Source organism: Physeter macrocephalus, chromosome 11 (genome assembly GCF_002837175.3).
Source record: "Physeter macrocephalus isolate SW-GA chromosome 11, ASM283717v5, whole genome shotgun sequence".
NCBI lineage: Eukaryota > Metazoa > Chordata > Mammalia > Artiodactyla > Physeteridae > Physeter > Physeter macrocephalus.
The window spans coordinates 173,909,870-173,931,473 of record NC_041224.1 but is presented as its reverse complement, the minus strand read 5'-3'; the positions used below and the strand labels follow the sequence as shown (position 1 = coordinate 173,931,473).

General features: G+C 43.1%; 1 long non-coding RNA gene across 1 annotated transcript; it reads left to right on the top strand.

The window, feature by feature from the left end:
• The first annotated feature begins 64 nt into the window (after positions 1 to 64).
• LOC102996750 (uncharacterized) lies at positions 65 to 21,197 on the top strand. The gene is made up of 3 exons (XR_449364.1): positions 65 to 96; positions 3,183 to 3,297; positions 21,064 to 21,197. It is a non-coding gene; the product is annotated as an uncharacterized lncRNA (long non-coding RNA).
• The last annotated feature ends 407 nt before the right edge of the window (positions 21,198 to 21,604 follow it).

Below are 21,604 nucleotides of genomic sequence, written 5' to 3'. Positions count from 1 at the left end.
CTCGGTGGAACCCCGGAAGGCTCGCAGTCGCTTCCCTTCGCGTGCTGGAGGGAGGAGCTGAGGCGAGAGGAGCTGAGGCGCGACGTCGCTTATCTGGTGGGTGCGAGAAGGAGCCCTGAACCCGAGTCCAGTGCTGTTGGCGCCCTGCCCCGTGCTGTTGAGCCCAGTTCCCTAGGGGGCCAGCGGTGCTTTCGTGGGGCTGGCCTGCCAGGGTCAGGGTTAACAGGCTTTCTGTGCCAACCCTGCGTCCAGAGTCCGGTGTCCTCGGAGCTCTGGAACTGGGCAGAAGAAGGTTTAAATTCTAGCTCCGCTCTTGCGGCTTGGGCAAGGTAGTGGCTCTCTGAGCCTGGGTTTTGTCATCTGTAAAATGAAGAAAACAGAACCAGAGAATTTAATGAGATCATGAATCTGGTACGTGGTGTCTTCAATAAATGTGAGCTCTAACATGGCTAATAACATAACAGAGACTAAACTGTGAATGGTGCCTTCTAGGATTGCACAGTGCACACCTGTTACCTTATGCCCTGTTTTAATCTTTCCCGACCTCCAACAAGTATCCCAAACGTGCGGCTGCAATAGCTAAAATGAGGACAATGGCAGAGATGCCAGAAGGAGCCTATTCCCATGTATGCATGTGTGTGTGTGACACCCCAGACCTGGTGACTGGCCCACAGGAGAGCAGGTGGGAGCTTGGTGCATCTTGAAGGGCTCACTGGTAGGGACTGGGTTGTGCGTTACCTGTGCGGCCATAAAGGACAGATCCATATATGTCCCTACTGCTGCCTGTGCTTGAAACCTCGCTGCCGCTGCTGGTCCAGCAGCCTGCACAGCTGACGGGGAGAAGGCCATGCAGCCAGCAGGCGTCCCCGAACCCCCCTGTGGCGGCAGCGCTGACCTCAGCAAGTGGGACCAGTGCCTTGCTGACAATGTTTGTGTCCCCTCAAAATTCATATGTTGAAACCAGTCTGATAGTATTTGGAGGTGGGACCTTGGAGAAGTAATTAGGTCACTAGGTCATGAGGGTGGAGCTCTGGTAAGGGGATTAATGCCTTTTTAAGAAGAGACACCAGAACAGAAGTTCATTTTAATTGAGTCAAAGTTTATTAATATTTAACTATACGCTTGGCCCTTGTTGAAGAAATCCTTTCTCAACTTGAGACCATAGAGATAGTCTCCTGTAGTTTTTTAAATTTTTATTTTATTTTTTCATATTTCAACCCTTTTCTTACTGATTATTTTTTTGGTACGGGTTAAGGAAGAGATTTCATCTTTTCCATATTAATAATCCATTATCCCATCCCTTTTATTGACCAGTCCAGCCCTTTTTGTTTGGTGTTGATTAGCAACACGAAATTTGTCAAGTTTCAATCTAGGTGTGGGCCTGTTGATGGGTTGTCTATTCTAGTCCATTAATTGTTCCTCTATTTCTACAGTAATGCTATTCTGACTTAGTTACCATGGTGGTTAATTTTATCTGTCAAGTTGACTGGGCCACAGGATGCCCAGATAGCTGGTTAAACATTATTCTGTATCCAATTGGGGAGAAATTACATCTTTACTATGTTGAGTCTTCCAATCCAGTATGTTCAGAGGCATACTGAAGACAATATGTTCCTCCATTTATTTAGATCTTTTTCGATCTTTTTTTTTTTTTTTTTAATCAGTGTTGTGTAGTTTACAGCATACAAGGCCTGGACATGTTTGTTAAATGCTCACCTAAACATATCTTTCTTTTCTTTTCCTTTTTGTTTAGTGATTATAAATTTTTAGGTATTACACTTTTAATTTTGATGTCCATGTGTTCGTTACTAGTATGTAAAAATATCATTGATTTTGTATGTTTGTCTTGCATTCTATGGCCTAGAACTTATTAGTTCTTGGAATTTTTTGGTAGATTCCTTGGGATTTTCTATGTGGGAAATCATGTCATCTGGAAAGAGGGACCATTTTATTTATTCCTTTCTGATCTGTTTTTTCTTTACATCCTTGCTTTGCCTTATTGCAGTGACCAGACGTCTAGGTTCAGTAAGAGTTTTGGGAGTAGGCACCCATGTTTTCATGTTCTCACATGGACCCTGGGAGGCAGGGAGGGCAATGATGAAGGTGGAGAGACCAGCACGAGGTGGTGTCAGCTGAAAAGCAGGGCTTACGGTCCTGTACCCTCACTGCTTCATGATGACGGTGTTCTTGGATTGGGTGGCTCTTCTCTGCAGAAGAGCAGAGAAGAAGAAATGCTCTGCAGACAAGGTTTGTGCAGTTACCAGACTGTAGACCTGGCCTTCCTCAGGGGAATCCAGACCTCTCCCAGAACTCGGCTCTGAAGAAAAAGAGAGACGGGACCAATGCAAACTGTCTGATGGCTTGTTTTGTTTTTATTTTTTAAACCCAAATGTTCCCAAGCGACACCTTGTAGTCAAAACCTATAACGCTGTGTGTCCTTGGATGAGTCTCTTCTGCTCTCTGAGCCCCAGTTCCCTCATCTCTAAATAAAGGGGCAGGCATGGACCCCCGCCAATCTTTTTTTTTTTTCCTTTGGCTGTGTTGAGTCTTTGTTGCTGCATGCCGGCTTTCTCTAGTTGTGGTGAGTGGGGGCCACTCTGTTGCGGTGTGCGGGCTTCACATTACGGTGGCTTCTCTTGTTGTGGAGCATGGGCTGTAGGCGCGAGGGCTTCAGTAGTTGCCGTGCACGGGCTCAATAGTCGTGGCTCACAGGCTCAGTAGTTGTGGCGCATGGGCTTAGTTGCTCCGCGGCATATGGGATCTTCCCGGACCAGAGATCGCACCCACGTCCCCTGCATTGGCAGGTGGATTCTTTTTTTTTTTTTTTTTTTTTTTTTCTTTTTTTTGCGGTACGCGGGCCTTTCTTAACCACTGCACCACCAGGGAAGTCCAATCTGGAGTCCATTTTTTTTTATAAGTATATGACTTTATTTATTTTGGCTGCACTGAGTCTTAGTTGCGGCACACGGGATCTTCGTTGCTGCATTGCTGCGTGCGAGATCTTCATTGCAGCGTGTGGAATCTTTAGTTGTGGCACGTGGGCTCTTAGTTTGGGCATTCAGGATCTAGTTCCCTGACCAGGGATCGAACCCGGGCCCCCTGCATTGGGAGCAGAGTCTTAACTGCTGGACCACCAGGGAAGTCCCCTGAGTTCATTTTTTAACACCCACCATGTCCTGCAGGTGGACAGAACTATTTAATCATCACGTCCTGAAGAAAGAAAACATTCTTACATTACCACACTCAGAGTGACAAGGAGGACCAGAGGACTGGCTGTCAGCTAAAGCCTGAACTGAGGTATTTATTTTTTTTTTTTATGTTGGGGGTAGGAGTTTATTAATTTATTTATATTTATTTTTGCTGTGTTGGGTCTTCGTTTCTGTGCGCGGGCTTTCTCTAGTTGTGGCAAGCGGGGGCCACTCTTCATCGCAGTGCGCGGGCCTCTCGCTGTCGCGGCCTTTCTTGTTGCGGAGCACAGGCTCCAGACGCGCAGGCTCAGTAATTGTGGCGCACGGGCCTAGTTGCTCCGCGGCATGTGGGATACTCCCAGACCAAGGCTCGAACCCGTGTCCCCTGCATTGGCAGGCAGATTCTCAACCACTGCGCCACCAGGGAAGCCCTGAACTGACGTATTTTTAAGTCACTCTATTGATGCATAATTTACATAAATGTACCCATTTTACATATACAGGTTGATGAGTCTTGATACACATGGACACCTGTGTAACCAAAACTATAATCAAGGTATAGACCATTCCACTCACCCATAAAAGTTCTCTTTTATCACTTTGCAGTCAACCCCTCGCCCCCAGCCTCAGGCAAACATTGATCACGTTTCCGTGACTACAGATTAAATTAGTCTTTTCTAGATTTTTCTATAGATGGAATCATACAGATTGTACTTTTTTCTTTGTCCAGCTTCCTTTAGCATGGTATTTTTGAGAATTAGCCATATTGTTGCATGTATCTGTAGTTCCATTTTTATTGATGAAAAGCATTGATGTCTGGATGTACCCCAGTTTGTTTATCCATTCTCCAGTTGATGGGCACTTGGCTGTTTCTAAGTTTTGGGCTGTTATGAATAAAGTGCCTGTGAACATTTGTGTACTGTACGTTCTGTATAGACATTTTGTTTTCATTTTCTTGGGTAAAAACCCAAGAGTGGAACTGCTTAGTTGTATGTTTATAATAAACTGCCAGACTGTTTTATAAAGTGTTTGTACATTTTACAGTCCCAACAACAGTGTTTGAGAATTCCAGTTGCTTCATATTCTCACCAGTCCTTGGTATTTTCATCGGTTCTAATTTAAGCCGTTCGAGCGGGTATAAAGTGGTACTTTATTACGGTTTAAATTTGCACCTGCCTGATGAATGTTGAGGCTGAACCTCTCTTTTACTTGCTCATTATTGGCCATTGGTATATTTTCTTTTGTGAAGGGTCTATTCCAATCTTTCTCCATTTAAAAAGAATTGGATCAATTGTCTTTTTATTACTGAGTTGTAAGAGTTCCTTCTGTGTTTGGGGTACAAGTCCTATGTCAGATATGTGTACTGCACATATTTTCTCTCAGTCTGTGGTTTGTTAAATTTTCTTAATGATGTTTTTCAAAGGAAAGCTCTTAGTTTTGATAAAATCCACTTGATCTTTTTTTTCTTTTATGGTTCATGCTTTTTGTGTCCTATTTAAGAAATCTTTGCCTGTCTCAAGGTCATGAAGATTTTCTCTGTTTTTCTTTCCTCCACAGTTTTATAGTTATAGCTTCTGTGTTTAGGTCTGGGATCTATTTTTGTTTTTATATATGGTGTGAAATAAAGGTTGAGGTTCTTTTTTTTTCTTTCCCAAATGAATTTTCAATTGTGCCAGCACCACTGACTATCCTTTCTCCGTTGAATTACCCCAGACCAGGACTAGATTTAAGAAGACACAAAATTTAAGATGGCATGTACTCTCAGGTGCCAGCTTTGCACTTGTGTGACCTTGAGAGTGCCTCCTTAAATTTTAATTCCTAGGCACCTTGCTGGCCTCACCCACTGACTAAGTACTTCACAGGCAGATCTGCATGTTAGAAATATCACTCTATAGCTCTCCCTGGGCGACCGCATCCAGGCATGTAATGATCCAGTGAGGAAACCCAGACTTCTGTCCTGAGCTCCAGACAGGCCTATCCAACTGTCTATTCAGCAACTTCTCCTGGGTGGCTAATGGCATCTCGAATTTAACCTAGCCAGCACTGAGCTATGATTTCCACCCTGCTGCATCACAAGCAGATAGTGGCTCTACCCAGGTCCTCTACGTACAGTTCTGCATGTTGCGCACTGCACAGGGGCGCCTGGCAGGGAGTCAGGTGGGGTTAAAATCCAGCCATGCTCCTCTGTGGAATCTGGTACGTGAGTTAAAGGTCGTGTATGTCCAGAGGAAGGTGTGCCTTTGCTAATTCTCCCAAAGGCCTCTCAGTAGACCCAGGAATCGTCCTTCAGTCCTCTCTCCCTTACACCCCACTCTCAGCTCACCAACCCTCTTGTTCACTATGCTCTGGCCACACAGGCCTTTTTTTCTGTCTCAGCACCACACCCGGTACATTTCCCTGCAGGGACATAGACTTTGCTATTCCTTCAGCTTGGAACTCTTTTACTCCAGATCTTCCTTTTGATGGTTCAGGTTTCACTTCAAAAACCACCTTCTCTAGGAAGCCGTTCCGACCTTAAGTAATCCACCCTTAAAATAAAAACAGCTTATTTTATTTTTCCGTAGCATCTCTCCCTTTTTGAATGCATTTACTTGTTGGGAGAGGCAACCTGCCGTGTGCTCTGAGCGTCCTGGGCCTCAGGCCACCTGCATGCTCTCGGTCCTGGCAGCTTGGCATGGGGGCAGGGCAAGGGAATGTGTCTTTGCACTGCAAACTTAGAGGATTTGGGTTCCAGGGACAGTCTCCAGACTGCTGCTCTGCCAAGTATTGGATGCGTAATTCATGTGCGCAGAGAACTTGGGATCCTGTGAAGAGGAATATTCCATTCCCTAAAAGGCTCTCGGCCTGTAGGCTACAGCAGGGGGACCTGACCCTGTCATTGCACCTCATCTGGGACCCAGATGGAGAGGGCAGGGGGCCACTGAGACCCTGGAGCAGATGCCCTCTCTTCCCGGGAGCGCTTTAAAAAGGGTTTAAGAATTCACGAGCTTCTCACTAAGCCACTTGATAAATTATTTACAGCACATCACAGGGGTGGAGATGGCCCAAGACCCACCCCTCTTTTTAGCAGGCAGAGAAAATGGAAAGCAGCAGTGGGGACAGCAAAATGCCCAGGAGACTCCTTTGAAGTCAGACCCCAACACTCCCTCCCCCGTCAGTTCTCACAGCGAGACGTGTTTCTTTTGACCGGTCAGCAAATAGGGGCTGATTCGGGATTTGAGCCCAGATCCATCCGATTCCAGAATCCACGTGTCTTCTGCACTATGGTTCCTGCCCGTAAGGAACCTATATGTTAGACCAATGCAAACCCAAATCATTAGAAAGTGAGGAAGAATTCATCCATTCATTGGTTCTTTAATTCAGCAAGTATTCCATCCATCCATTCAGTACGTGTTTCCTGAGCATCTCCTGTGTGCTGGGCACTGCATGTCCGGAAGGGGTGGAGAGAGCTGTGTAGAGCTCCAACAGCAATGACAAGGGGTCCAAAGCTCCCTGGGAGGGGAGGCTGAAGAATCGGGTTTGCATGTTGGCTATGCCACTTGCTATAGCTGGGTGACGTTAGGCAAGCTACTTAACCTCTCTGAGCCAGAGTTTTTTCTTCTCTAAAAGGGGAGGATTGAGTGAGATGATGGAAAGAGTGCCTAGCACTGAACCTGCACATAGTAGGTGTGTTGTCCATGGAAGGAGAGAAGGAAAATTGAAGTCCGTGGGGAGAGGGGAGGGTGTTAGTTTGATACAGAGATTGCTCGTTTGCTTATGTTTATTCTAGTTAAACACATGTTCTGCTAGAACAAATACTCCAGGGGATTACAGAGCGAGAGGAAGGATGGTTTCTTACTTATCCATGAAACACACCAGCACCTAGCAAATGCCTGGCTTAAATAAAGTGCTTTGGAGATGTTTCCCGAATGAACAAACTGATGAGTTAATCATCATTTTATGTCAATAAATGAATGGATGAAATTAAGTGGGCGGATGCAGGAAGTAAAATGTCTCCCTCTGTCCCCTCACCTGCTTTCCTTTGCCTGTGCACACACATCAGGTCTGATGTTTAAAATGAGTGATCGCCAGATACTAGAAGCTCAGCTGCCCAACCCTCCTCTGTTTCCTCGTTGGTGTGGAGCTCCTACAGCATGGGAAGGAAAACCTGGAGCAGGATTCCTGGGCTGTTGCCACGCCCAGAGAGAGCTAGAGACCCACATCTCCTAACATCACTTGTAGATCTTTTTTTTGGGGGGGGGGCCATGCTTCGCACCTTGCGGGATCTTAGTTCTCAGACCGGGGATTGAACCCGGGGTGTCGAGCCTCGGCCTCGTCGAGTCCTAACCACTGGACCGCCGAGGAATTCCTCTAGCATCCCTTCTTAATACAAAGGCAGAGAGACCCCTCCTACAATCATTCATTCACTCCAAAACAATTACTAAGTTCCTCCCAAGAGCCAGGCCTGTGCAGGGCTCCCTGGAGGGGTGAATACAGCCTCAGTGGGCCATAGTTCCACAGGAGGGAAATGTACCAAGTTGACAAATGGAGACAAGGCCATCACCCAACGTCAACACAATACAGACCTGCACTATCTAATACAGTAACCAGTGACCACAGGTGGCTATTGAGCATTTGAAATATGGCCAGTCTGAACTGAGATTTAAGTATAAAATACAGGATTTGGGGGGACTTAGTATAACAAGAGTAATGATTTTTGACATTGATTACATGTTGAAATGACAATATAGTGGCTATATTGGCTATATTATTAAAATCAATTACATCTGTTTCTTTTGGATTTTTTTCACGTGCTACTAGAAAAATTTAAGTTGCTTGCATTGCGGCTTTTTAAATTTTAGGTTGTATGTGGCTTGCATTCCATTTCTATTGAAGAGCACTGGCAGAGACAAGTCAGAGCAAAAAGCTCATCTGTGATGCAGGGGGTGGGATACAGGAGGGCTGGAGGGGTCTGGACCAGCTTTGTGGCCTTCAGAGATGGGCTGGTTTAGGGCAGGCGAGCAGAAAGGGGGAACAGACAAGGTGCTCCAGCCAGGGGACAATTTTAAATAATTCTCCTGTTTCCCAAGTAGAAAAATAGAGAGGCATCTCACGATCGGAGAAGATAACAGCCTGTTCCACCCTGCATCACAGGCTCAGACCAGGGACTTTGACAGGGCGCTGGGGTGTGGATGACTCAGCCTCAGAAATCCCCTGTGCCCCGCCCCCAGAAATCCACACACATCTGCCTGTGCCTCCCATACAGAGAGGAAAGTGGCTCCCTCTCCCCAAACACCCAGGTGAATTCTTCCACGCCACTCACACTTGCTTCTCTTTGTAGGAAATTTCCAAAGCTCCGGGCACCGTCCCCAGGAGGTAATTGTCGTTTTTTGCTTCCTTTGTTGGGTGCGCCTCCAGAGTCTGATGAAGTCATTTTAATTAAAGCTCTGATTGCGTTGGGAGGAAAGAGTTGGGGATGTGCGGGTCTGCTGGGGAGGGCAGCAGGGCTGTGTGCGGGAAGAGGCTTCTTCCTGCAAGCTCTGCCTGCCCAAGGCAGCCCCATCCACCAGTCTGCCAGGAGCAACAACCACCAGAATGATGAAGATGAGAGTAATCTTGTGGTGGCCAGGCTGCTCCTGTTTTCCTGCGTGTGGATTTCCCGGGCCCTTTCGGTCACTGCCGATAGCAGCGCTGCCAGGATGAAGTGTCTGCATGTTAGAGTCACTGTTCAGAGAGAAGCAACTTCCCTCAAGTCCTGAGCTAATGAGTAGAAGGGCAGGACTTGAGCTCAACACTCTGGTGACCTGTCCACTGTCGCCACCTCATATCCCAAGTCCCAGGAGCAAGAGGATCCTCAGAGCTTGGCCACATTCTGCGTCTGCCTCTACCTGGCCCACTTGATCTCTGGGAGTCTCAATTTCTATGTTGTATAAAATGGGGCTAATGTGACCGACTTCACGGGACAGTGAAGATTCAGTTAAAACCAGCCCGTCCATTGGAACCCCGCGCTTGTCCTCGCAGCGGCTCCTCGTGATGACCAGGACAGAGTGTGGGTTCCTCAGCATGACTCACCCACCCTCCCAGTTCTGCCTCCACCGGCCTCTTCAGCTGCCTCTTCCAACTTCCCTCCTTGACTTCTCTGCCCTGGCCACGCTGAACTCTTTGGACAGATCCAAGCAAGCCCCGTTCCCTCTCTCCTCCAGCCTCTGCCCATGATTTCCTTCTGCCTGGAGCACACCCCTCCCCTCCCATCCCAGCCCTCCTGCTGGCACGCAGCTCACCCGTCACGGCCCCATGCAGTCATCCCCTCCCCCGGGAACCTGCCCGGGACAGAGTCGTGTGCAGTTTCCATGAGTACCTCATCGGCACCTTCATTGCTCACTACCCAGACAATGTCTCCTTAGAGTGCAAAAGCCCCTTGGAGGTACACACTCAGTTTTCCCACTGCCGTGACCCCAGGAGCTGTGTCCTAGACTTGAGGCTAGAGGCAAGCAGGGACTCTGGAGCCAGGCCTGGCTTGGATGTTGTTGTGGGTTGAATTGCGTCCCTTCCAAAGATATGTTGAGGTCCTAACCCCCAATACCAGTGATGTGAGCTTACTTGAAAGTAGAGTCTTGCAGATGTAATTAAATTAAAATAAAGTCAATGGGCCCTAGTCCAATATGATTGGTGTCCTTATAAGAAGAAGCGAAGAGACAAAAGAAAAACACATGGGAAGAGAATGGTCATGTGATAATGGCGGCAAAGATTTGGAGGGATGCGGCTTCAAGCCAAGGAAAGCCAAGGATTACCGACCACACCAGAAGCCAGGAAGAAACAAGCAAGGCTTCTCTCGAGTCTCAAGGGAGCAGGGCCCTCCTGACACCTTGATTTCAGACTTCTAGCATCTAGAACTAACAATAAATTTCAGTTGTGTTCAGCCACCCAGTTGGGGGTTCATTGTGACAGTAGCCCTAGGAAACTAACACAGATGCCCAGCTCTACAACTAACTAAATAATTTGCTCTCTGCTTCAGTTTCTTGTAAAATGGGGCTATAATTACAGTACTTACCTTGCAGAGCTGTTAGGTTTAAATGAATTAAGTGTGAACCCTAGTAAACAATAGATGCTATATAAGAATTAGCTGTTATTATTTATCATAATAGGTGTTCAAAAATTTATGTTGAAAAAATAAGCAGATCAAAGACACACAGTAGGTATTCCAGAATTGTTCATTCCCTTTTTGTTTGTACTCTCCAGAAACAGCTGCCATTTAATTCCGGAAACTTACAGTGCATGTGTGTTCTTTGTGCCCTGCCAGCATTCCTTCTCTTTCTTCCAGTGACAGTGCCCCAATTTTCCTTGGACAATCCCCAGTCTCAGCTCTCTGTCCATGTGGCTCAGCTGGGGCTGTTCCTACCTCCCACTACCAAGGAATTTGTTTCGGGGGAGGACATGTGATCCCAGGTTGGTTCAGTGAGAGTTAGCTCTGGAATTTTAACTGGAAAGGGAAGCTGTCTGTCTGTGAAGTTGCTAAACTGGTAGAACATAAATCTGAAGTTGCTAGTAGCCATCTTCCTACCAAAGTTAACCCACGGGGAAGCAGAGCCGAGAGACAAGGAAAGAAAGTAGCCAGTACCATCATATGAGTACCTGGATCCAGTGGTGCCTGAAGGCACATCTACCTCTGGACTTTTCAGTCACTGGAGGAAATAAATTGGAGCTCTGTCTCCTGAAGCCAAAATATCTGACTCAATATTGAAATTAGCAGCAGAAATGGGGTGTTATGACAGAACCTAAAATGAGGGATCAGTTGAATGGTGAATGGCATGGAGCCATGAGGGAAGCCGGCAGCCCTGTGACACAGGAAAACACCAGCTGGCTGAGAGTCACTTGCTTGTCTTGGGACTGGGTCCATGTTCCCATGGGTACTGGACTTTAGGACACATGGCAGGAAAAAGGATATTAGAGTATGTTGGCTGCTTCTTGTGGGTTTCAGTAAGTTCTTACAAGAAAGAGACAAACTTTGATGGAAACTGGCCCATTCAAATGATAAGTGAGAATAAGATCTGACTTTCCTAAAAGAGGTTTATTCTGCCTGTGGTCAATAATCCAAGTTGACTGAGTCAGATAAGCCTCCCCCTCATAGGATTAGAAAAGCCAGATCTGCCTCCAAAGCAAGTTCATTTGGGGGAAAGAAACAGAGCAAGCCATGTAGGGATCCTAAAAATGGGTGACACTCACCCTCCTCCCCCGATCCCTCCCAAGTACCACCTGCATGTCCTCTGTATGCCACTGACAAGGGTGAGCCTTGCCCTGGGATAAAGAGATATCCCTGGGATGCAGCCTGAGCACAGAGCAGATGAGCACACCTGTCCGCCTAGGCTTTGTTGGCAAGGTTACCTGGCCAAATGGGGTATACAGAGAATGGAGGGAGACGTTTCTAATCTGTAGAATTTCCCAAGCCACAGCCTGGCTGCAAGGACCCCACTTCAAGCAGAGTTCTGGCTTTGGATGCTGGTCCAAAAAGTTGTCCTGAAACAAGCAGGATCCTTTTTTAAAAAAATTGAGATATAATTGATATATAACACTATATCAGTTTCAAGTATACAATATAACGATTTTATATTTATATATGTTGCCAAATGATCAACACAATACTTCTAGTTAACATCCATGACTATACATAGTTACAGAGTTGTTTTTCTTGTGATGAGAACATTTAAGATCTAGTCTCTTAACTTTCAAATACAAAATACAGTATTTCTAACCATAGTCACATGCTGTACATTATATTCTCATGACATTTATTTTGTAACTGGAAGTTTGTACCTCTTGAGCCCCTTCACTCATATTGTCCTACCCCACCCCCTGCCTCTGGCAACCACTACTTTGTTCTTTGTATCTATGAGTTTTGGGGGTTTTTTTAGATTTCACATATAAGTGAGATCGTATGGTATTTGTCTTTCTCTGTCTGACTTATTTCACTTAGCCTTAATGACCTCAAGGTCCATTCGTGTTATTGCAAATGGCAAGGTTTCCTTCTTTTCTATGGCTGGAGAGTATTCGTATGTATATGCACCACATTTTCCTTATCCATTTATGCACCAATGGACGCTTAGGTTGCTTCCATGTCTTGGCTATTATCAATAATGCTGCAATGAACATAGGGGTGCATATATTTTTTTCAAGTCAGTGTTTTCATTTTCTTCAGATAAATGCCCAAAGTGGAATTGCAGGATCGTATCGTAGTTCTATTTTTAATTTTTTGAGGAAACTCCATAATGTTTTCCATAGGGGCTGCATCAATTTACACTCCCAACAAAAATGCACAAGGGCTCCCTTTTCTCTATATCCTCGCCAATACTTGCTATTTCATGTCTTTTTGATAACAGCCATCCTAACAAGTATGAAGTGATATCTCATTGTGGCTTTGACTTGCGTTTCCCTGATGATTAGTGACCACCTTTTCATGTACCTGTTGACCATCTATGTCTTCTTTGGAAAAATGTATATTCAGATCTCCTGTCCATTTTTTAATCAAATTGTTTGGGGTTTTTTGCTATTGAGTGGACGAGAATCTTAATGAGATTGTAATGTCATTGAATTTCTAGAGAAACCCCAAATCCTGGGAAACTAAAAGCCTGAGTTGCTCAACCCTCAAGGGAATCATGAAGCCTTGTACCTCCACCAACAGAAACTGGATTGCCAGAGACATATAGCTTCCAAAGGAGCATTCTTCACAATCCAGCAGGGAAGATAAGCAGATGAGCAGGGGGGGGGGCCTTCTCAGATGGTAGAAGCAGGGCAGCCCAAAGTGGCTGACCAAGGAACTCGTGCATCACCAGGAGAGAGTCCTTGCTATTATTATCCATAAGCTAAACACCATGGACAGTGACAGTCTTATATTGTTTCTCCTTATCTTCTTTCCCAAAGGGAGTTTTGTTGTTATTTTTCTTTTCCTTTCTCCACTGTTGTCTAAGAGATGTGTTAAGAAAGGGAGTTAATCTATCATTCAGCCATATGCCGCTGCACCTCTATACACTATACTCAGATCTAATTGAGATTAATGAAATTCACCCAGAAACAATGGATTCAGATCTAGATAAATACATGCCTTTAAGTTGTCTCTATTTTGGGGTGGGACAGAGGACAGTGTTTGATTGTACATGATTTTGTTGCATTTTGGTAGGTGGAGGCATTTTTGAAGGGGTGGTATGTGGAAGTGGGTAGTCAAAACACAGGATATAATTGACATCTATTATTTTATTTGCCCAACATCCGCCCTTGCCTTTTTTGCTCTCAACACCCTGTTTTCACCTTGGAGAACAGACTTTCCCAACTGTCACACAGAATGATTAGACCAGGTCTACAACTCCTCCACTTTCCAGTTTCTCTGCCTTAAGGGTTACTCTATGACCCAAACCTGGACGATCGGTTATCCTAATAGATCCCACAATCTATTAGGGATAGACATGTTATTCCAATAAGAGTCAAGCAAATACATTTTTTGGAAATACCAGGGAAAAAGAGATTCCCCCTCCCCTGAAGCCATGAAGGTTGTAGAAGGCAAGTCTGGATTTGCTGGTAGCATCTCAATGCTATGAAGGGAAATCCTGCCTGGAAACAGAAGTATCAGAATTGAAAGACTGAGTGAGACAGACTTATGACAACACCCTCTGGACTCCCGGCACTCTGGAGCCCTAGAACTTGCTGTTAAGTGAGCCAATAAATCTCTCCTGCTAAGCAAGTTTGAACTGAGTTTCTGCTATTTGCAGTTGAAAGAGTCCTGACAAAGAAGAACTCAACTTGATTCTTGGAGTGGGAGTGGTTGGCATATAAGGGCACTGGGAATTTTTGTAAGACTTTGGTTTTCAGCATTTGCCTCCAACTACATGTAAATGACTTGGGAAACTCCCCATCGCCAACTGTAGTATTTCCACAGCTGTGTGAACCCAACAGCAATGTGGACCTAGTTAGCTACTGAGGTGTGGAAATCTTTAGTTTGACTGAATTTAGCTTTTTTTCCGTTACATGTTGGAGGTGTATAGGTGAATATAGTTAACTTTGGACTTTATTAGGTAGCTCTCTATTCTGATATGTATTTTCAAACACCAAAAATTTGCAATAGTACCAAAAACTCCCTATATATGCTTCACCCAGATTCACCAGTTACTAATATTTTGTTGCATTTGCTTTATCATTCTCTTTCCGTATATAAATATACAAATTTTATCTTTTTCTGAGCCATTTGAGACTAAGGTTGCAGATACCATACATCTTTACTCATAAATAGTTATTGTGTGTTTTTAAGAAAAAGAATATTCATCTTACAGTACAATGATCAAAATCAGATAATTTAACATTAATATAATGCTATTATTTAATCTCTAGGACTTATTCAAATTTCACCAATTGTCCCATAATAATGCCTGTTATGGTCATTTGTATTCTTATCCAGGATTCAGTTTTGGGATTAAGCATTGCATTTAATTTTTGTTGCTTTTTAGTCTCCTTTAGCCTGGAATGGTTCATTGGTTTATTTTTGTTTTTCTCTTCTTTCTTTTTTTTGGGGGGGAGTTAAGTTTTATTTAGGGTAGAATGAGGACTATAGCCCAGGAGACAGCATTTCAGATAGCTCTGAGAAACTGCTCCAAAGAGGTAGTGGGGAAGGTCAGTTATCTTTGTTTTTCTTGACATTGGCTTTTTTTTTTAATAGTGTAGAATATTTGTGAGTTGGTGTCTCAGTTCTTTTGAGCTGCTATAACAAAATGCCATGGAATGGGTGGCTTATAAATAACAGAAATTTTTTTCTCACAGTTCTGGATGCTGGAAAGTCCAAGAGTAAGGTGCCAACATATTCTGTGGCCGGTGAAGGCCTGCTTTCTGGCTCATAGATGGCTGCCTTATTACAGTGGAAAAGAAAGCAAGCTCTTTCTGGTGTCTCTTCTTATGAGGATACTGATCCCATCATGAAGGCCTCACCCTTATGACCTCATCTAACCCTAATTACTTTCCAAAGGATCCACCTCCAAATACCATTACATTGGGGTTTAGGGCTTCAACATATGGATTTGGGGAGACACAACTTAATTCAAAGCAACTACATTATTCTGATGTTCACCTTGTCTCAGATTTGGTCATTAGCAGCCCCTCCCCTTCAAGTTAGTTCAAGTTGGTTTCTGTGTCCTTTTTACATGTTCTCATTTTTTTCTTTTTAGCACTTACTTACTTTTAAGGTACAATTGGATGTTATGGACCCATCTCATACTTTTTTGAACCATCTTGGGGACCAGACATTTTTCAAAGAAGCCTTGGTTTCCTTCATTGGGACTGATGTTTAAATCAAGATCTAGCAATTGTTGGGCTTTTGAACCTAAAGTGGGACAACACTGGAAACTCTGATGAACTTCTCTGGAGCTCAGAGATCTTGGGGAAACGCTTGGTCTCTCGTATGTAAAATGCAGACAATTTCCAGTTGTCTTAACCATTTTATTTCTAGCATGGTACGTTGCTCAAAACAAAAAACCCAACGGGTGAAACATTTGTAACAGGGTGACTGTTTGAGAAGTCAGTTGGTGTCTGGCTTCTTTGGTTGCTGAGGGACACTTCAGGAAGAGTGAAAAAGGAGTTGTCCCCTCCCCTGTCCCGATATTTTTCCTTTATTGCTTATGCTTTTAGTTTCATATCTAAGAAACTATTGTCTAATACAAGACCACAAAGATTTAGACCTATTTCAATTCCATCTAGGTTATCTAATTCGTTAGCATACAATTGTTCATAGTATTCCCTTATAATTCTTTTTATCTCTCAGAGGTCAGCAATAATGTTCCCTCTCTTTCCAGTTCTGATTTTTTTTTTTTTTTTTTTTTTTTTTTTTTGCGGTACGCGGGCCTCTCACTGTTGTGGCCTCTCCCGTTGCGGAGCGCAGGCTCCGGACACGCAGGCTCATCGGCCATGGCTCACGGGCCCAGCCGCCCTGCGGCATGTGGGATCTTCCTGGACCGGGGCATGTACCCGTGTCCCCTGCATCGGCAGGCAGACTCTCAACCACTGCGCCACCAGGGAAGCCCTCCATTTCTGATTTTAATAATTCAAGTCTTTTTTCTTGATAAGTTTAGTTAAAAGTTTGTCAACTTTGTTAATCTCATCAAAAAAACCTTTTGATTTCATTAATTTTCTCTATTGTTTTTCTATTCTTTATTTTATTAACTTCCACTCTAACTTTTATTCCTTTTTTTTTTTTGCTTTGGGTTTAGTTTGCTTTGCATCTAGGCATTTAGAGCTATAAATTTCCCTCTAGCACCATTTAGCTGCATTCTGCAAATCTTGGTATATTATGTTTCCATTTTCATTCATCTCAAAATAATTCTTAATTTCCCTTGTGATTTATTCTTTACTCCATTAATTATTTAGGAGTATATTGTTTAATTTCCACATATATGAATTTCCCAAATTTCCATCTTTTATTGACTTTTAATTTCATTCCATTTTAGTCAGAGAAAATACTTTGTATGATTTTGATTCTTTTAAATTTGTCAAGATTTACTTTATGGCCTAAACTTATGATTTATTCTGAAAAATGTTACATGGAACATTTGTCTTTCTCAGGGACAGACCCAATAGAGCTTATAGTATTATTCAAGTCTTCTATTTCCTTGTTGGTCTTCTGTATAGCTGTTCTATCTATTATTGAATGTTAGATATTGAAGTCTTCAACTATTATTGCTGAATTATTTATTTCTGTCTTCAATTCTGTCATTTCTTGGTTTACGTATTTTGGGATTCTGTTCTTAGGTGCATATATGCTTATAATTTTTATGTCTCTTTGATGGATTGACCCTCTTATGTAACGTCCTTCTTTGTCTCAAGTTACAATTTCTTGTCTTAAAGTCTGTTTTGTCTAGTATAGCCACTTCAGCTCTCTTTTGGTTACCCTTTGCATATTATATCATTTTCTGTCCTTTTATTTTTATACTGTTTGTGTCTTTGAATCTAAAGTGTATTGTTTGTGGATAGAATGTACTTGGACCATGTTTTTTATTCATTTTCCAATGTCTGCCTTTTGTTTGGAGTGTTTAGTCCATTTACAATATAATTACTGATAGGGTAGGATTATGTCTGCCATTTTGGTATTGGTTTCCTATATGTCTTAGGTCTTTTTTATTCCTCCATTATTTTGTATCAGATAGATATTTTCTGTCCTGGAAATTATAACTAAAATCTTAATTTATAATAATCTAGTTCAAATTAATATCAATTGAATTTTAACAGTGCATGAAATCTTTGCTCCTATTTGGCTCTGTTCATCCCCCACTTTTGTACTATTATTATACAAATTACATCTTTATACATTTTATTACCGTAAACACAGATTTATAATTTTGGCTCTTCTGCAGTTTCTTTAATCAGATAGAAGGGGAAAAAAGAGTTATCATAAAAAAATTAATTTATACCATCTTTTTACTTACTATGTAGTTACCTATACCAGTGCTCTTTACTTCTTCATGTGGACTTGAATTACTGTCTAATGTCCTTTCCTTTCAGCTGGTGGGATTCCCTTTAGTATTCTCATAAGGAAGTGCTGCTAGTGACTGATTGTCTAAGTCTTTTGTTTATCTGATAATATCTTAACTTTCATATCCATAGTTTTGGATTTTATAGCAAATTATATCCATAGTTTTGCTGGATACAGAATTCTTGGTTGACAATTTTTTGCTTTCATCACTTTGAGTATATCATCCCATTGCCTTTAGGGCTCCATGATTTCTGATGAGGAATCAGCTGCTAATATTATTGAGAATTACCTGTACGTGATGTGTCACTTCTTTTTGCTGCTTTCAAGATTCTCTCTTTGTCTTTGGATGTTGAAAGTTGGATTATAATGTGTCTAGGTGTGGAAAGTTTTGAGTTTATCCTATGTGGAGTTTGTTAAGTTTCTTGGATGGGCATATTAATGTTTTTCATCAAATTTTAGCAGCAAATGTTAGTCCATGATGTCTTCAAATACACTTTCTGTCCTTTTCTTTCTTTTCTCTTCTTCTGATACCCCAGAATGTGCATATTGGCACACTCAATGATGTTTCATAAGTCTCTGAAACTTTGTTCATTTACCTTAGTCTTTTTTTAAACTCTTTTTTCTTTCTGTTCCTCGGAATGGATAATGCCTATGAAACTATCTTGAAGTTTACTGTTTCTTCTGCCAGTTACTTGATACTTGACACTTGGTGGCAGGATCAACTACACAATTTGAAGGGTCCAGTGAAAAATAAAAATATGGAGCACCCTGGTCAAAAACTGTCAAAAATTTTAAGATGGCAACAGCAAAGTGTTAAACAAAGTGCAGGACACTCTGAGCATGGGCTCCATGTGACTATACAGGTCACATGCCCATAAAGTCATCCCTGCCTCTGGTGGGGCTTGGGGGGGCATTAGCTCTTGTTCTGACTAAGCCTCAGTTTTAGGCAAGAGCTCCGTCCCTTGGTATTGGAGATATGGCCTTCTCAGTCAGCCCACCCACCTCCAACTGTAGGTCTGGTCAATGGAGAGTCACCATGCACCTTCCCCAAAAGTAGAGGGCATTTTTTTGGTCCCCTTCCCTTAGCGATAATGGGTTTTCACCAGTGCCCTGAGGGTGACAGGGTTCATTGCCCTGTGGCAATAAATGGTCACCCTCTGACCTCAGTTCTCTGAGGGCTCAAGAAAAGTTATGAATTTACAGATTGTCTTACATATTTTTTGTTCTTGTTAAGGTGGAAGCAGTGCTCTTTCCGTTCTCCTACATCCTAAGTGGAGCCTGAAAGTTTATGAGTATATACAAAATTTTTAGCATGATAAATTGCAGTACAGTGAACCTCATCACCCAACTACAACAATTATCAACTCAAGACCCCTCTTGTTTCATCTCTTTTCCTTCCACTCCAGTGGATTATTTTGCAGCAAATCCTATAAATCATCAAATTTCAAATATAATGTGTCAGTATAAGATACACTTTAAATCAATAAAAATACCACATCAGTGAAATAACAATTCAGTGTGAACTCATTTGTGTTCAAATAAATATCTCTATATTTTCAAATGCATGGACAGGATTCTGGAAAGGGACACAACAAACTGATATAAGCATTTATCCTTCAGAGAGGAGTGGGATTGGGTGGGAGTCAAGGGTGACATATGTTTTATCTTGAACATCTTTGTTAACAATGAGAATGTCTTTTTGTATTATTTGTGTAATCTGAAAAGTGTAAAATGGAGAAAAGAAAGTAAAAGGGAAGGAAGGAAAGGAAAGGGAAGGGAAGGGAAGGAAAGGGAAGAAAAGGAAAGGAAAGGAAAGGAAAGGAAAGGAATAAAAACAGACTTTGGAATCCAACATGGGTTTGAAGCTCAATTCCCCTGCAGACCATATGTGTGACTTTAGACAAGTCACATCACCCCTGAGGCTGAAGGGTGTGTAGGGATGGGGAGGGAATTGGGGGTTGAAGGCCCAGATGAGAATCCCTTACAGGATTAGTTGCACTAGATGATTAACTGTAAACTTTCTGGCACATCGTAGGCACTCAGTAATGTGAGGGACCTAACCTCCTTCCATGTCTTTACCGGATGTAGAAGCATGAACAGCAACAAACTCATTGAGGATTAAATCCTAATTCTAATGGGCTTCTTCTGCCCCTGTGTGGTGTGTTTAAGTTACTGCTAGGATTTTCCTAACTCGGAGGGAAATCAAAGTGAACATTATTTCCCCCTTAAATTGGAATTCTTCTCTTTTACCTCTTGATCTCCAAGACCCATTCTGCAGTATCTTATTTAGGCTTCTATTACTATTAAGGGCTACAATATCTCTTTCCCCCACTAGCTTGTAAACTCCTTGAGGGCAGGAACTTCTTTAATTCTCTCTCTCTTTCTCTCTTTCTCTCTCCCCTGTCCCCATCCCTGCACTCTCTTTCTGTCTCTCAACTTCTTTATTTCCAAACAAAAAAATGGGATAACACAGTATCAAGCCTGCATGTCTGTTTTCATGATTAAATCCCTTCAACTCTGTGAAAACATTTTGTAAATACTAGCTGCTTTCCAAGTCTCTTCATGTGCCCATTCACAAACTTGTGTTAACAATGTCTACAGCTCCCCACCGCACAACTTGGAGGGCACAGCTCATTCCCGTGAAGAATCTGTAGGCTCATAGATGGTGGGAAAGAACAACTGTCAAAAACTGCAGAAAGGGGCTTCCCTGGTGGCGCAGTGGTTGAGAGTCCGCCTGCCGATGCAGGGGACACGGGTTCGTGCCCCGGTCCGGGAAGATCCCACATGCCGCGGAGCGGCTGGGCCCGTGAGCCATGGCCGCTGAGCCCGTGCGTCCGGAGCCTGTGCTTCGCAACGAGAGAGGCCACAACAGTGAGAGGCCCGCGTACGGCAAAAAAAAAACACAAAAAACAAAAAACTGCAGAAAGACTGTGGTCAGCGTCGTACAAAGTGCCGCAGAAACCTAGAGAAGGAAGAGGAACTTTGTTGGGGATAGAGGACGAGAGAACAGTTTACACAGAAAGAGGATCTGAGCTGCAGTCTGAGGTCTCAGAAGTAATCCACTGTGTAGAGAAAGAGGATATGAGAGGGAACCGCATCCACAATATGGAGGGTGGGAGACAGGGAGACACGTCTGGGACCATATCAGGGTCCTATGTGGCTGCGCTTTATGGGGCCTGGTGGGTGTGGCTGGAGAAAAGTCTAAACCGGTAGGCTGTGCAGGAGCGTGGAAGGTCCTTGGTTGCTGTACAGAGGAATGTGGTCAGAAAGCACCCAGACTTAGCCAGGGGCCTTCCAGATGGCAGAGACTCAGCAGTGACTTGTGAAATTGAATGAAATTGCTGTGACAACAGGAAGTGTCATTGTTTCTATCTTGAATTGTCTATTGTTCTTTCTCAGAGCGAGGTGATTTTCAAAGTTTTGACTTCACCAAGCCTATTTGAACAAGAGCGCTTCTCAAAACCCTTTTACTCTACCAACATGTGAGATTTATATGCATTATAAAGAAAAGTCTCATGTCTTGACAATGTGATGATCTCTTTTGCTCAGAAGGTAAGCCTTTAAAAAAAAACAACTTTTTTTTTTTTAAAGAGGCTAGTACACACATACAATTTTGGGGGATACAAAAATTTGGTAATCAAATCTAGATTTTGGAATATCTGAAAGGAGCTAAGTGCCGTTTTGCTAGAAGATAAATTTCTCTCAAAAGAACTTGATTATCATTTTAGCAGTTGACAGCCAGGATTCATCAAAGTGGTTGCCTTTGGGCTTTTAACAAAAAGGAAGAGAATAGGATCAAAATGAAATACAGCCGGTTGGAATGGAGGGTAAGAATAAATGTGGATGTCAATGTTTTCTGTTCTTAAGAATACACTTAAAGCTTTGCAACAAATGATGACGGAAGACGACATGCCTTCTTCCACGCTCATAGTTTGCTCTC